The sequence below is a fragment of the Cricetulus griseus genome (genome assembly GCF_003668045.3).
Source record: "Cricetulus griseus strain 17A/GY chromosome 1 unlocalized genomic scaffold, alternate assembly CriGri-PICRH-1.0 chr1_0, whole genome shotgun sequence".
Taxonomy (NCBI): Eukaryota; Metazoa; Chordata; class Mammalia; order Rodentia; family Cricetidae; genus Cricetulus; species Cricetulus griseus.
In genome coordinates, this window is record NW_023276806.1 from 74,198,036 (window position 1) to 74,207,330 (window position 9,295).

Below are 9,295 nucleotides of genomic sequence, written 5' to 3' on the forward strand. Positions count from 1 at the left end.
CTATAGCACTCATTGAAAATTAGAATAAGGAGTATCCAATTAAAAACACATCTAGTCATAAACTGTCAAGATCTTCTCTGGTCATCTTTCTTTAAAAAAATATGTCTGTATGTGTGGGCCTGTGTGTAGGTATATGGACATGTGTGTTACAATAAATTTTTCCGCCATAAGCCGCCGAGTCCCACTGACACGTGTGCTTTATGCCAGCCGCCTGCCAGAGTTAGGGCCCAAATTAATACACAGAGAGACTTGTATTAGGTACAATGCTGCTTGGCCAATGACTAGGATTCTCATCTGTTATCTCAGTCCCAATTATCATACATCTATATATTTTATAAGACTTATCTTATCGGATGCCTTATTGGCATCCCTCCTTGCCGGTAGATCACATTGCCCCGCTGGAAGAAAAGCAAAGGGGAAAAGGGACACTTCTTGTTTCCTTTGCTTAAATATGAGTCTCCTTGCTATGTCACTTCCTGCCTGGATCACCACTTCTCTACTACATTTCCCAGAATCCTCTTTGACTCTTAGTCCTGTCTAACTTGCTGCCATTGGCCAAAGAGTATTTTATTCAACAATAAGATAAACATACACAGTACATTCCCCATCACATGTGTGCAGGTGCCTGTGTGTAGGTATATGGACATGTGTGCAGGTGTCTGTGTGTAGGTATATGGACATGTGTGCAGGTGTCTGTGTATAGGAATATGGACATGTGTGCAGGTGTCTGTGTGTAGGTATATGGACAGGTGTGCAGGTGTCTGTGTGTAGGTATATGGACATGTATGCAGGTGCCTGTGTGTAGGTAGATGGACATGTGTGCAGGTGTCTGTTTGTAGGTATATGGACAGGTGTGCAGGTGTCTGTGTGTAGGTATATGGACAGGTGTGCAGGTATCTGTGTGTAGGTATATGGACAGGTGTTCAGGTGTCTGTGTGTAGGTATATGAACATGTGTATGGGTGCCTGTGGAGGCCAAACAAGGGCATAGGATTACATGGAGCTGGAGTTACAGATGGTTATGAACTGTGCTACATTGGTGCAGCAAACCCAACTAGGATCCTCTGCAAGAGAAACATATGCTTTTAACTGAGCCATTTCTAAAGTCCTGTAGTCATCTTGTTTTTTTTTTTTTGTTTGTTTGTTTTTTGTTTTTTGTTTTGGTTTTGGTTTTGGTTTTTCGAGACAGGGTTTCTCTGTTTAGCTTTGGAGGCTATCCTGGCACTCCCTCTGGAGACCAGGCTAGCCTGGAACTCACAGTGATTTGCCTGCCTCTGTCTCCCGAGTGCTGGGATTAAAGGTGGGTGCCACCAACACCCGGCTCTAGTCATCTTTCTTAAGAATGAATTTTTTACTCTGTCTGTCTGTAGAGTTGTGCTATTTTCAAAAAGCAGCATCCTGTTGTGTTTGCCAAGTTACTTCCTTTTTACAAACAGAAACTTCATAACACTTATATGTACTTTTGCTATACTTATGGACAAATACTCACAGACTGATGTTAAAAACTAATAATAATTCTCTTTTATAAGCCAAAACTCAGTGTTTGATGTGAGTTTTGATACATGTATTAAGGAATATTGTGAAAAGAAGGTAAAGATATTTAAACACATTTTTCATTTATTTGCTAAAGGCTATACATCATCATGAATGTATTTAAAACTATGGAACTACCCAGACATTCAGTTTTCTCCAAGGGGACAGAGTCCTTGTGCCAATTCAATGAAGTCACAGATTTACACAGTTTTCTTTATTCATCTCTATCACTGATTCCCAGTCTCCTTTTTTGGCCAAGCTTCTTTGTCCACAAATACTTGGTGCCACTGAATTCCAGTCTCATGGTCTCCTGCTTCCCAATATAACCTTTGCCTAGACAGTCTATAATCATGGCTTAATTACTTCCTACCTAGATACCTTACAAATAGCATCCAGCCATCTTTCCAAAAGACATGCATCATAGTATTTGGCAATCTAACTATTTCTAGAGCACCTGCTACATGTATAATTACAATGTTCAAATTGAGAAAACAAAATTAAACAGTGACAGCAGGATTGAGGAGTCAAAAGCCTCCTCAGTTGTCATCTTTCAGAAGTTTTTAACTCTCACTGCATATGTAAATAAGTTCAGGCTTTCCAGGCACACTGTCTCTCTGTCACCCTTCAATGACCACCTTGTGATTGTATTCCCACTACACACACACACACACACACACACACAGAGAGAGAGAGAGAGAGAGAGAGAGAGAGAGAGAGAGAGAGAGAGACCACTGCTTTCTAATCCTTAGCTGTTGGAAAAGAATGTGACCTCAGTTCTTTCAAACATTGTCAGAGAGACACCTGTAAGTCAAGATTATGCAATCAAGTCATTGAGTTTCTTAGGCCACAATAATCAGTATCACTGTGGATATATATATATGCTGAACCCGGCCAATGAGTACATTCTTTTTCCCCCTGTAGCCACAAAGATTTTCAGGGACAGACTTAAAGGCCCATGGTGGTCTAATTATAAGGGATCATGAGACAGAAGTAAGAAACAAAGCCTTTTCAGCTGGATTGAAAGCTGCAATAAAATGTCAACTGAAGTCAATCTTGTCACCCAAGAATACCAAAGAGAAACCTAATCATGATGTTTTGATTATAGACACAAAATGACTGTAAGCAATACAGAATAAGGGTTTATTACCCAGTGGAGACCTGGGCCAATTTTCAAACCTCTTAAGAAGAATTTATGAATGCTCTTGCCTCGATGTTAGGGGATTCTTCACTTAAAAGGCAAAGCTGTGGCCAGGTGATGGTGGTGCACACCTTTAATCTCAACACTTGGAAGGCAGAGGTAGGCAGATCTCTGAGTTCGAATCCAGCCTAGTCTACAAAGAAAATTCCAGAACAGCCAGAGAGAAACCCTATCTTGAAAAACAAAAGCAAAAAGGGAAAAAGGAACAAAGCTAAGCATGAAAGTCAAGAAAGTCAGAACCAGTTCAGGCAGAAGAATCAATGAAGACAAACAGGACACCTAGTACTAATGGGAATTAGAATCTGTCTCTTACTACTCAATCTTTATCAGGTTGGGTGCTCTACTGACGAAGGTGGTATTTCACTCAACAGAGCTACTCGTGCTCTGAACAGGCCCAATCAATTTGCCTTGTTTACTCAGTTACTTTTAAGGCACTTGTAAGAAAAAAAAGAATTACTTATACATTACAGCTTCAATTGAGATCTTCATTTCTAAATTCCCTTATAATAACTCTTTCCCCAGCATAAAGTTGGTATTGAGCATTTTAATTTTGGTAGATTATTTTTTAAATTGACAAACCATTACATGAAGTTATAGACCATGATGCATATTTCAAAGTGTAACACCTGCAGCTTCACTTCTAACTTGTGAATCCTGCTCACTCTTTGTTTGTGGCAAACCCTGATATAAAATCATGAAAAAGAGTGATCAATTACTCCAACTCAGTGAGAATGGCATTATCAAGCTAGAATTCTGTCAAACCAAGGAGCCCAGATATACAGACAACTTGATCCCATTAATACCCCTCTGGATCAAGCTAACTTTAGAATTTTCAGGCATGTAAATCAAACCCCCTCATAATAAGCAGTTTAATTTGGGTTTTCTCACTTGCTATCAGAGCATACAAAAGCTGGCAGCAGAATGAGCATGACAGTAGTAGGCACTGAATTCTTAACTGGCAGAAGCAAGAAGAGAGAAGTCCAGTGTTCCCAGACTTGAAATATGGCAGCACCTGTGGTTTGACCTCAGAGGTTACAGGTAGCAGATGAAGGCCTGGTCTAACCTGATGCAACAGTACAAATAATCCTGAAATGGAAAGTGTCAGTTAGGCACATCATTTCTAGAGATTCTCATCTTCACAAGTCTCATAAACAAGTTCATGTTAAAGTTGGCTCATCTGAGTGAAAACTGGGAAACAATAGGCTTCACTAAGAAATGTGTTTCTTACCAGAGACTTTCTGTTCAGGATGTTGGAGAGAATGAAATTCTTGAAATCAAAATTCTCTTCTCCAGCTGAAAGCAGGTAAAGCAGGGACACAGGAACAAGAGAGAGGGGTTCAAACCTTCTCCATATCCATTCTCCTTAGGAAATTCCATCCACTATGCAGCCCAAATCAACCTCAAACTCAAATGGTCATCCTGCCTCAGCCTCCAGAGAGCTGAGGACTGCATGCTCACTCTGCAACATTATCTGGAGATCCTAACTTAAGCTACTTAGAATGGGGAACAAATGCCTAAGCCCCAACACTACCCCAGAGGTGAACTTGGGATTAAGGACAGGAGTGGCTGAGTCTCCCACCCCAGACATGTGATAAACTGCCCAGATAAAGGCCAAAAAGGATATGAGCAGAACAACATGGTAGCCCACATTAGTTAACAACTCTGGTGACTAATTCTAATACAAATGCTGCTATAGACTTCTGGTCTTTGGTAACATGGTGGAGAATTCTGATATTCGATCTGTCTAGATTATGAAGTACCTAGGAAATTCATAAGCACATCTCTTGGTGTGTTTATGAGGGTGTTTCTAGAGATAAGAATCATGAAGACTTCGATATAATGAATGAATTGATTCCTTCTCAGATTTATAATGCAATGGCATTATTGGAAGATAGTGAAAGGCAGGAGTTGGAGTCCAGTTGGAGAAAGTAGGTCACAGCTTTGTGTCCTTCTGGATTTCATTTGGACTTCCATGACATTCCTGTATGTTTTGTATCCACTTCCTGTCTACTCTGATGTGAACTGCTCTGATCTGCCCAGTCCTCCCCCACCATGGTGAAATGAAACTTCAGAAGCTATTGATCAAAATAAATGCCTCTGCTTTTGAGTAGCTTCTTGCCAGTATTTTTTCAGAGTGATGAAAAAAGCTATTAATGCACCCCTCGACACTCATAAAAGTAACAAGTAAATCCATCAATTCACATCCCAAATGCTGATTCTATTGGAAAAGGAATCGATGAAACATAACTCATTTTCACATCTCCCGTATGACTACTAAGGACAAAAACAAAAGAAAACTAAAGAAACATCCAGAATATCAGAACCAAGGCAATTCATTAACACCTGTTGACAAAAGAACCAATCCAGTGTCAATCCAGAACAAGGAATCTCTGTTAACCCTTCTGAGCCACATGTGATGTTTATAAAAGACCCTTGACCATTGTGCTTTTCTTCCTACACTCTCCATCCAATGAGAGCTTAACTGTAGATACTTTCATTCTCTGTCAATATGTCTATCACATGATTGGACACTGTGTGCCTTTAGACTCTTGGCTTTTGTAGACACAAAGGTTCTACTCCAAACTGATAAAACATTGATGTTGATGAGAGGAACTGTGTGGAGTAACAGAGAGTAAGTATTTAGGAATAAGGGACAGTTTATATGTTATGTGGTGCATTGGTTTTGTTGAATGCCTCCCAAAAGTACATGTTTCCAATGGTGACAATGGGAGGTACTTTGGACATTTAAATTTTTGGTCCTACTAGGAGGTCATTGGTAGTGTTTCCTCGAAGATATTTTGATATCTTATTCTATTGTGTCATTCTCTTTGACTCTTTCTCAATTGTTTTCCAATAAGCATTCCTTGACATGATGAATTGCCTTTATTAGATGCACAAAATAGTGAAGTCACTCCATCTTAGGCTGGAACCTATAGAATCATGAACCAAAATAAACCACTTCCCACTAGTTCATTATCACAGGCATTATAGAATAAAAAAAAAAAAAAAAAAAAAAAAAAAAAACAAGACTGCAGGTGGCCAAAGGAATGGTCTATGACAGATCTTGTTTGTTTTCCTAAGCTATCGGACCCATCCCCTTGTGTTAGTCAAGGGAGAGGAGGGCCTTTGTTTTCAGCTTCAGAGGGTTGGATCATACGACTAACCTGGAAAAATAGTGACTGAACTAGTCCATATCAGAAGGGGTCAAATTGAGGAGTGGCCACAGCTGTATTGTCTCTATATTGAAATCAAGGGAAGATGCAGATTTAAAAATCAGCTGGTCAGAAGGGAGTGTCTAGCTCAAAACACACAAAACACAAAGGAATTTGAGATAAGCAATGAAAAGAAACAATGTGGATCCTGTTAAACACATAAGCCCTAGAAACTACAGACCAAACAAATTTATCTAAGCACAAATTTTCCCAAATATAAGCTAATTAACTATTGTTTTTGTTAAAAACACCTGAGGTTCTACAGGAACAGCTCCTGTTAACTCACAGAAACTCATCTACTGATTTACTCCTTTGCTAAAACTTCCCAATTCCCGGAATGGATCTGTGTGCCTCCAATGCCACTGCCATTCTTGAAACAATAACTAAAATGTGTGATCTATTATGTGTACCTTAGATATGATAACGAGGCTGTATCAACTATGGGGGATTTGTTGTTTTTCATACTCACAGCTGCTTTAGCATTCTGCAGAAAATCACTATGCATCAGTTAATGTGATTTATAGCATGATGTAGGCAATAGCAACTACATAGTCATTTCTGAAACATAGTCATTGAAAAAAATCTCTTTACAGAGTGCCACTTGTTTTGCAACTGGAAAGCTCTTGTTCTTGACTAGCACTGTGTATATGCATAGAATTTTTGCACACAATAGAATCAGAATGAGTGTTGGCTCCTAATTATGCTCCTAATTACACTTAGAGTACTTATCTTTGTTGGGTCCCACCAGAATTCCCTCTTTTCTTTGGCTGCTATTTCAGAAACTACTTCATTTGGTTGAGAACATTATATTGCCAGAGGCCCATAACTAAGAGTATTTTAAGACTGACGGCATGTTCTCCCTAAGGTTTATGCTTTCAATGCCTTGTTTCAATATTCAAGAGGAAAATGGACAGACTTCAGGAGGGGATTGCCAGGACTGATTTAAGTGCAATCCTGGGGCCAATACAGGCAATATGTATTTTTACATTGGAACATTACAAAAAAAAAAAAAAAAAGTCGTATCCTCTGTTTCCATCAGCTCAACAAGTTCCACACTGGTGTGTTATAAACTGTTTTTCCTGCACTTTGGCACAATGCTAACTACTTTTAATAGGAAATAGCTCTGGATGGATGCCCATTCATTGTATTGCAGCATGTTCCCTTAGCTATAAGAGAACAACAAACCAAGAAGTTCATGTTTCCTCATTAATTCTGGAAAACTCGTGACATGAATAACACAGAGTGAACCTTTATATATCTCAACAATTGATGGAAGTGCTTCATCCTACAATATAATTTCAGGAATATCCAAATTACAAAGCAAACAGTGGTTGTTATGGGAACACTGTGCATGTGTCTTACAGTGCTCCTAGAGGATAGCATCACTCAAAACTGAGTTAGGATATTAATAGCTGGCAAGCCAGCTGCTTTCTCTTTACAATGAGCTCTTGTTCTTGACTACATTACCTCAATTTATTCTGTGAAAGATGACGTACAGGACCATCCTCAAAGTATTAATGTTCTTACAATTCATGGGAACAAATCAAATCACTCAGGTCCAAAACTGAATCTGGAAGGCTTGTCAGTGTTGGCATCCCAACAGAATTGGTTAATTCTCTTTAGGGCGGAAATGATGCTAAGAAACAGGAAAGTATATTCAGAAAGGGGAGCTTTGGGCTACTAACATTTCAGTTGCCCTCTATCTGCTTCTCCCTCTGCCTTGTGTACTACTGGGCTTTCATACCCGGTTTCCTAAGTATTGGCTGTGCAGTGAAGAAAAATGGCAGGCCTAAGACACCCATAAATCTGAGTTTGATTTCTAGCCTCCTGTGTGAATCTGTTCAATTAGTTCAACTTCTTCAAAACCTCAGTTCCATTGGCTGTCAAATGAGACAGTATGCTTGAAAATTTGACGTGAACATATCAGACTAAACTAATAAAAAACACATAACAAATTCTAAATGTCATGTCATTCCACCAGCATCAGGCTCTCATAGTAACCTGGTACCTAGCAGCAGAAGCATCAGAGATACTTACTGTGCATACTCACTTTGGACCAGACATCCTTGTAAATGCTGCCTATGCCACGTTCATGTAAAGAATTATAAGAAAATCTCCCTTGTCCTGGCTGCGGATTATGTTTCCCCTTGTAAATCTTACTTAAAAAATTTCTTCTCTCCTATGTTGCATCCTGACCACAGTTCCCCCTTTCAGGCTCTTATCCCTACCACCCATCTCCCCGAGATCCAGGCCCCAGCCCGAACTCCCTTCAGAAAAGATTAAGCCTCCAAGGGACATGAACCACACATGGCATAACATGATACAGTAAGATCAGGTACATACCATGATATCCAAGCTGGATGGAGCAACTCGGTAGGAAGAAAGGTGTCCCATAAGGAGGCAAAAGAGTCAGAGACAGCCCCACTCCTACTGTTAGGAATCCCATGAGAACACCAACCTACTCAGACATAACAAGTATGCAGAGGACCTAGATCAGACCCCTACAGGCTCCCTGATCTCTGTGAGCCCCCATGTCTTGTTTTGTGGGCCATGTTCTCCTGATGTTCCTGAACCCTCTCACTCCTCTCATCCTTTCTTCCCCTCCTATTGGTACTCCCCTAGCTCCACCTAATTTTTGGCTGTGGGGCCCTGCATCTGCTCCTATCAGGTGCTGGATGAAGTCTCTCTGGTTTCTCTCATAATGATTCTGCCAGGCTCTGGTCCCAGAACACTCACTCTGCAGGCAGGACAAACTAGGTCTAAGGATTTGTGGTGGGGTTGGTGTGCTAATCCCCCTATTTGAGGCCTTGCCTGATTACAGAAGATGGCTGGTTCAAGCTCTGTCTCCCATTACTAGGAGTCTTTGCTAGGGTTACCCTTGTAGGTTCCATGAAGTTTACATTGCACTAAGTTTCTACCTGAACCCTGAAATGACACCGAATTCCACTATTTTCTCCTTTCCTCCCCTCTTCTTTATCCTTCTTGTTCCCAGTCCCACCTGCCCCTAGTTCATCCATGAAATCTATTCTATTTCCACTTCCTAGGGAATTCCTTGGCTCTTTGGGTCCCCCTCTTAGGCCCTCCTTGTTACATACCCTCTCTGGGCCTGTAGACTGTAGTATGCTTAATTTGTACTTTACAGCTAATATCCACTTTTAAGTGAGTACATACCATGTTTGTCTTTTTTAGTCTGGGTTACCTCAGTCAGGATTTTTTCAAGTTCCATCTAATTACCTGCAAATGTCATTGTTTTTAACAGCTGAGTAATACTCAATTGTGTAAAGATACTACATTTATTTATTTATTATTCATTCATTCATTTTGCTACTCTTCAGTTGGGAGATATCTAGGTT

General features: G+C 40.1%; 1 non-coding gene across 1 annotated transcript; it reads left to right on the forward strand.

The window, feature by feature from the left end:
- The first annotated feature begins 1,444 nt into the window (after positions 1-1,444).
- LOC113833148 lies at positions 1,445-1,578 on the forward strand. The gene has a single exon (XR_003480701.1). It is a non-coding gene; the product is annotated as a small nucleolar RNA SNORA40 (small nucleolar RNA).
- The last annotated feature ends 7,717 nt before the right edge of the window (positions 1,579-9,295 follow it).